Below are 8206 nucleotides of genomic sequence, written 5' to 3'. Positions count from 1 at the left end.
TAAAATTAAAATGGTTGGCATACATTGAACAGCGCTGAGAGTGACTATGATGATACAAGTTGTTGTTGACTGACTTGGCTCGACGACCATTGACACGGGCAGTCCGATGAAACCGCCACATATCTCTACTGTATTATAAAAATTAAAAATATTTTCATCTAAAATTTTAGTACGTCATCCTATTTTGATACAGATATCGGTGTACGCATACAATTATGGATGAGTACAACTCCCCGAGATCCGCAAGAAGACCCAACTGAATCCCCGGGGAAGCACGGGAGAAGTTGTGGGTAGGGGAGACACTACAAGAGATCTTATAATAGATGACGCTTCATTTACGTTACAAACATTGAATTTTTCGTCACGTTTCGTACTCTGTGACGCTCGCATGACGAAAATTCATTCGTCACCTATCATGCATCTCTAATGGCGTTTTATGACGAAACCTTATTTTTTCGTCATTAATCTAGTAACGATCCTTCTGTCGTCATAACTTTATGATGCTCATCTTCATCATTATCTAGCCTAAAAAACGTCATAAAATATCTGATGACCCATTAAAATTCATGTATTGAACACCCTATTTATGGGCTTAGCCCAATGACAAGCCTGACTAGATTTTAGCCTAGCCCATCTATGATGTAGCATATTTTCAGCCCAATTCTATTATATCAAATAATAAATGGGCCAAGTCCATTGCAAAAGCCCATAGAGGCCCAAACATTATGACACCATTTTCAGCCCATCATATTATATTCATTTATATTAGTATCAAATAACAAGTGGGCTAAGCCCATATAGACCCAACAATCAAACACATTAATAACCCATATAGCACAAAGGTTACAGCCCAATTAGCATCCAACACAACCCGACAAACATCCAATACAACACAAAATTTACAACCCAGTTAACAATCAAATCCAGCCAAATTCATCTACTGGTGGGAGGACAAGGTCGTTGCCCCTTCTTCTCATTTACTTCTTGTATATCTTTTGCCAAGAAACAGACCTGCATAGCACGAAGATATGCATCCTTAGCTGACTAGTATGAATCAGTTTAACACATATGTGCAGCTACAAGATACATGGACAGAGGAAGCTAGCTTTAGCTAATGGAAATAGAGAACTTCAAAAAATTATGACTTACACTTTCTTAATTACTAAACTTCATTGTACAACAGAAGATAGATAACCTCGAAGCATCAGCTCTGCATACAGGCTGAAAGCAGTAGTTTACACTCATTACTGCTAAGTAATACAACTGCTAAGTAATAGTATTTTAGTTAATGCATGACATGCCACATAATCATCTGAAAATCCAACCTGTCGATATTACTAAGTGATACTGCAATACTACATCCAAATATCTCAAAATTTAATCTATTGACACTGCAATACTACATGACATCAATGGATATGAGAAGCACATAAGAGTAGACCGGCCTTGTGCAATTTATGGTTACAAAAGAAAATAAAAGCACCACTAAGCAGTTTTGTGCAAGGGAATGGCAGAGTTTCTTACAGTGAAAAGATGGATGTTCTAGCAGGATATATCAATTCATCACTATATATAACATAATATCACTCGGCTCTATATAACATAGGTTCACTTACAAAAATGTTATACATGGCATAATATCGAGTTTCCTCTTTCTATCTTCCAGTAATGTGCAGGGTTTTTCACTACATTTTCATTGCAAACAATCATATATAAACCCCTAAATCATCCACAAGACAATCTGTAGGCAGTAAGCTAAGAGTTCAAATGAGATGTTTCTTAACAACAAAACTATATGAAACAGTGTTCCAACTCTCTATGAATTGCAAAATAATAAAGCTGATAGAAAGTATACCTCAATGCCTTGCAGTGCTTTTTTGGCTTCAGCATTGCTTCTGAAGTGATCATGGACCGGCTTCAAACCAAAAACATAAGGTAAAACCATTTTAGAATAAAATATTGTTTTCAGTAAGAACAATGGCCGAAAGAAATCAAGCACACTCAAATTAACTATTCCACACTCGAATCGAAAAAAAAACTAAGGTAATCACTGTTAGTGAATGAGTTGGGCTAAACGCGAATGCACCATATATGCAGACAGCACACCTAAGACAACAGATTATATGGCAAGTGAAATTTAGTTCGGAAAAAACATGAACTCTATTATACTTGTTGATTCTGATAACTCTATACAGTGTAACCAATATCGTTTCACAAAAGATTGGCCTAAGTGAACCCATAGTAGTCTCACAACTCATGTTATTATGTCATTCTCAATAGTAATCAGGCAATAATATCACAACAAAGCAACAGCTAACTAGTTAATCAAGACCAATTGCACTTGGATTCATCAGGCACATACGAATTCATCGTAAGAGTGATAAACTACCAGGGTCTCATCACACTGCTTATGCCCATTAAGTACAACTATCTACGACCATTTCTCAGGGAACCCGTCTGTGGAACAATCTGGTTATCACAACATCAGACTACTTTAAAAGAACACTACATACATAGCATAATCAAAGAATTGCTCATCCATCACTTTGGAACAACAAGATGAAATGGACATGTGGGCAATGTGACTTACTACTTCCAGGTGGGTGGGAGCTTCTTTGTGCGCTTGTAGTAGCGGGCGAGGCGGTGGATCCTGCTCTCAACAGAAGCCTGAACTTGGAGTCCTTGTCCTTCCTATTCCTCTCCAAATGCTTCCTAATAGCAACAGCCTTCTTTATCAAGAAGTAGAGGTCCTCCGGGATCTCCGGGGCAAGCCCTACCCATCAATCAAAACCACACAAATCAGCACACAAACGCATGAAGCATCAATGAAAGAACAGGTGCAACACAAACTCCCTCCAAGACTGAAACTGAACTGAACTTTTCATCAGACCTCAGATATCCACCCTTGGACGAAGCCAACGACCTCAGCCCGAGCGCCTTCTTCATCTTGTGGGGGCGGAATGGACGGTGGCGGCGGCGTAATGGGCGGGAGAAGGCGAGCGGTGGCGCTGCGGCAAGCCGCGCCAAGCCACCAAACCAGCAACCGGCGGCCGGAGTCAGGCGAGGCGGCGACCCGAGGAGGCGAGGAGGATTGGAGTCTGGAGAACAGGAGGAGTCGCCATCACAGCATCGCTCTGTCGCGGCCCCCGGCTTGGCCGCGCCGGCGCGGAAGACGGACCCACCGCGGCACCGCCCACGCCCCACGGGCGGCGCGGACGGCAGGGACGGAGCGGACGGCTGGGACGGGGCGGCGCTGGCGCAGAAAGCGGGGACGGAGCGGACGACTGGGACGGCGCGGCGCCGCCGCCCAGGGCCCGGGAGGTGCCGACGGCGGCGGATCCACCGCTCCCGCGCCCGGCGGCGGCGGAGACGGATGTCAGTGTGGCAAGCGGCGAGGGGGGAGGAAGCCGGCGTGGTGAGCGGCGATGGTGGCCGGTCCCGGCCCCTCCCGAGCGCGCCGCCACTGGATCTAGGAGAGGAAGGGCGCCGGTCGTCGAGCCCACCGCTGCCGCGCCGCTCCCGCCCGTCGCCGTGGCCGCTCCCGGCCTCTCCCGAGCGCGCCGCCGCTGGATCTGGGAGGGGGAGGGCGCCGGCCGTCAAGCCCGCCGCTGCCGCGCTGCTCCTGCACGCCGCCATGGCCGCTCCCGGCGTCGACCGGCCCCTCCCGAGCGCGCCGCGCCGCTCCCGCCCTCACCGTCGTCAGTGAGAGAGAGAGGAGAGGAGGAGAGAAAGCGAGAGACTGAGAGGAGAGGAGAGGAGGTTGGTGAAAATTTTGAAGTGGGGAAGAGGGAGAGGAGGAAAATCAGACTTCTAAATAAAATATAATTTCGAATCAAAAATTATGATACTAAATTAACTCATGTGATAAAAGTAGTCAAAACAAAGTTGTAGAGCTTATTGAGATACAAAGTTGTAGAACTTATTGAGATCTACCAGTTTTATTTTGGTTGAACTATATAAAATTTGAATTTTAAAATATAAGAAATTCAAATAATTTTTCTGGTAGTAAATGATTTGAAATAGGAAAGTTGTCAACAATAAAATGTATAACTTATCAAGATCTACAACTTTTATTTTGGTAATTTTTCTATATGACTTTGTTTTGAACAGTTTGAATTTGAATTTCAAATTATGACAATTTCAAACAATATTTACATGTACTAAATGATTTCAATTAAAAAAATCATCAATAACAAAGTGGTATAACTCATCAAGATCTATAACTTTTATTTTGGTCATTTCTTCATATGACAAAGTAATTTGTAATATTGTTTACAAAATGTACTTATCTTTTATATAGTTTACAGCTATAGGAGAGAGATGTAAATTTTGTAAATAATATTACTATCACTTTGTCGGATGAAGAAATGACCAAAATAAAAGTTGTAGATATTGATGAGTTATACAACTTTCTTATTGATGACTTTTTCAGTTGAAATCATTTAGTACTTGAAAATATTGTTTGAACTTGTCATAATTTGAAATTCAAATTCATATTATTGAACACAAAGTCATATAGCAAAATGACCAAAACAAAAGTTGTAGATATTGATGAGTTATAAAATTTTGTTGTTGATGACTTTTTCATTTGAAATCATTTAGTATTTGAAAATGTTGTTGAAGTTGTCATAATTTGAATTTCAAATTCAAATTATTGAAACAAAGTCATATAGCAAAATGACCAAAACAAAAGTTGTAGATCTTGATAAGTTATACAACTTTGCTATTGATAATTTTTTCATTTGAAATCATTTACTACCCAAAAAGTTATTTGAATTGAGCTGAGGGAGGAAAATGGACTTCTTGGTGAGGGAGGGGCAAAAGGGCTGGGCCGGTGGCCCGAAGAGGGAGGAGGAGGGAGAGAGACTGCGGGCTGAGGGAGGGAGAGAGAGATACTTGGGCCGAAAAAGGCCCAAGGACAAAAAGAGGAATTTTAATTTATTTTCTATTTATTTTAATAGGTTAAATAAACTTTGTGGTATTAAAATTAGTTATTGAACTCCGAAAATTCACGGAAAATTTCAAAGAATAATTTAGATCATGTAGAATATTAAAAAATATTTCCGACTATGATTTTTAAAGGAAAATTTTAGTTACCTCATTAATTCACGTGATTAAATTGCTTTAACTTTTAATACTCCCTCCATCCCATAATATAAGGCGTGTACGTAATTCAAGATTCAACTTTTAAGCATTTGACCAACACTTACTATAATATGAAATGAATTTTATTTGTTAAAAATTATATCATTAAATTGACATTATATTTAAATTTACTTTCATATGGTTATAATTTTGTTGCTGCAAATCTTATAGTATATGAGAAATTATAAGCTAAAGATTAGTTTTGGAGACCGCGCCAACTTTGACCGCGCCTTATATTATGGGATAGAGGGAGTATATTTTTCTAGAAATGCATTATATATATCTATGATGTTTGCTTTGTGCCCCTTATAACGAATTAATATTCGTCATGATGTCCCATTGAAATACTTTATGACGATTTCTAGTTGTTATTAACGACAAACACCTTTTTTTCGTCACTAAGCTACCCATCTCATACTAATCGTCATAAAATGGAATGTGCTAATGACAAATAGCTCCAATGTCACGAGGAATTCGTCACAGAAGGTCATATATTTCTTGTAGTGACAAGGAAGGCCATTCCCTGGCCGGAGATGCTGGACCTGTTGCCCGGTGTGATACATGGTAGAGAGAGTGCGAGAAATCTGATTGGAGGATAAATTGAAGAGGGCAACAGGCTGGGGTTGGAAGCAGTGTCCCTGGATGTGGTATTCGGTGGTATTCGTCAGAGTGAGGATGCTGTCTTCCCCAATGTAAGCGGCACCATCCAGGAGGAGGTTGCTGCTACTGCTTGAGAAACCATTATAGACGAACTCATCGTCGACGCCACCTACGGCATCGATGAGGAAGATGAGGAGGAAAGGAGAAAGCACAACAACCTGAATCCGGCCATGTCTGCACCGTGCACTGCTCCCTTCCTTCTCCTGTTCTTTCCTTCCTTTTAAAAGGAGGCAAAGCTATTGCATTATTTTCTTTTTTTTCCAATCACTAAAAAAATAATTATAGTCAGAAGTCATTATAGATGTCTCGTTGGCGATGGATTTATCGCCTACCATAAAAAATAATTAACAGTAAATATGATGCAGGTAAGCTAGTATCATCATAAAGAACCTAACCAATTGAGTTACGTTCACTTCGCAGCTATTATATTAGTGGATTGTTATGGACTTATGTAGTATTTCAATATAATACTTGAAAGACTAATTAATAAGAAAAACAAGACTTAAGATATCTCTTAGTAAATGAGATGAGTGGGTTAGTGGCTTCTTATTAAATGAGATGAGTGGGTTAGTGGGATAAGACGAGTACGTTCCCACTTGCGAGCGGAAATTATTGTAGCTCGGGCTGCTGTGGTCGCACCCGGCCGCTGCCCGCGGACGACGGTGACCGGCCTTCTCGCCGGATTTAAGACGTCGACTCAGGTCCAAAATTGTGGACTTTCAATGCTATATACTCTCTTCCCGCTTCTATAATTATGGACGTTTTAGATTATAACACCACTAGTACAGAACTTTTTATCCGTAATGGCCTTTGCCGTGTCGTGGGCTTGCGGGCCATTACAGTGTCGTCATCTCAAACGGACCAAAATAAACACCGTCAAAGAAATACTCGTACAAACATAAATATGCATATATTTAGAGCCCGTCACCGATGATAATACATACCTGTGACGGGCTTACGTTTTGGCCTGATTGAGATTATCTTTGTAATCTTTGTCTGGCCCTAAACGTAAGCCCGTCACCAATGAGACTCATCGGTGACAGGCACTAAACTAGGCCCGATTGAGATTATTCTAAGGCCCATCACCAATGTCAGTCATCGGTGATGGCCTCGGTATAATGCCCGATTGAGATAACTGAGTTCCCGTCACCGATGTCCGTTTATTGGCCATTACCGATATCTATTGCACACTGTAAATACTCCACACCTTCTAGGAAATGGTTATCCTACTGTTCACTATTTTGGTAGAAGGTTGAAGGGGGGCGATTTTTGTCTCTTTTTTCCAGGAAAAACAGAAAATTCAAGTAAGTGAAAAAAATACTAATCAGTTCCCATTAATTTAGTAATACTTATCTTACAAAATGTTTCTCTAATATTTTGTTCACTTTTGCAGCAATGGATCGAAGTTGGATGTATGGGAAAACTGTGCGACGTCGTAGCAAAGAGTATAGAAATGGCGTATTAAATTTTATAAACGCCGCGGAGGAGGATAGGAAAAGAAGAAACGGCGGTTACATGTGTTGTCCATGTGCAGATTTCAAAAATGAGAATATGTTTAATAGTAGAAGCAAAGCAGGTTTTGTGTCCCCTGGAGTTAGAGATCCGTAGAATTTACGCTTGTCCAAACGATTACATATTGTACCACAAGCAATATGCGGACTTAGATGCTTGTCCTGTCTGCAAGGTTTCTTGATACAAGCGAAAGAAAAGTGCTGACGAAGGATAGAAGTCAAAGCGGGGTGGTCCTGCGAAGGTTGTGTGGTATCTACCTATCATTGATCATTTCAAGAGAATCTTTGCCAACCCCAAGGAAGCAGAGTTAGTACGTTGGCATGCAACACAGAGAAGGAACGATGGTATGCTAAGACACCCTACAAATTTGATTCAATGGAGGAATATCAATCGAAGACACCCAGAATTATGTTAACAGTGAAATTTGGCAAGCCCCGAAGACATCATCGGCCAGTATTGGCTTTATAATCCTAGAATCGGTCGATGAGAATTACCACGTCGCCATAGTCGGATTCCTACTATATTCGGTTAAGGAAATTAATCTATTAAAGGAAGCTTATCCAGAAGTGACCAAGTTCAAGGAGGATGCGACATGGCAAGTTATCTATTAATTATGAATAATTTGTTAGTTTCCTTTTATCTTTAGGAAAGTGTGTTTAGTGTCCTATAAGAACTCTATGTTTTCCTTTTATCTTTAGGAAAGTTTCTTTCTTGTCCTACAAGGACTAGTATCTCCCCATGGGTATAAATATGTAAACCCGGGGTCATTGTAAACTATCTCCATGATCAATACAATTCGGCGCATCGCCACCTTTTACTTTTTCTACTTTATTTTATTGTCCTGCGGAATTTAGCACCTGACGAGGGGCAGCATCGGTTTTCGATCTCC

At 40.8% G+C, this 8206-nt stretch overlaps 1 long non-coding RNA gene across 1 annotated transcript; it reads right to left on the bottom strand.

Moving 5' to 3' along the window:
* Positions 1 to 735: 735 nt before the first annotated feature.
* LOC127778861 (uncharacterized) lies at positions 736 to 3913 on the bottom strand. The gene is made up of 5 exons (XR_008018578.1): positions 2891 to 3913; positions 2591 to 2773; positions 1856 to 1915; positions 1150 to 1221; positions 736 to 1011 (listed from the first exon to the last, which is right to left on the bottom strand). It is a non-coding gene; the product is annotated as an uncharacterized LOC127778861 (long non-coding RNA).
* Positions 3914 to 8206: the final 4293 nt, after the last annotated feature.

Source organism: Oryza glaberrima, chromosome 7, assembly GCF_000147395.1.
Source record: "Oryza glaberrima chromosome 7, OglaRS2, whole genome shotgun sequence".
Lineage (NCBI taxonomy): Eukaryota > Viridiplantae > Streptophyta > Magnoliopsida > Poales > Poaceae > Oryza > Oryza glaberrima.
This window is presented reverse-complemented; position numbering and strand designations above follow the sequence as displayed.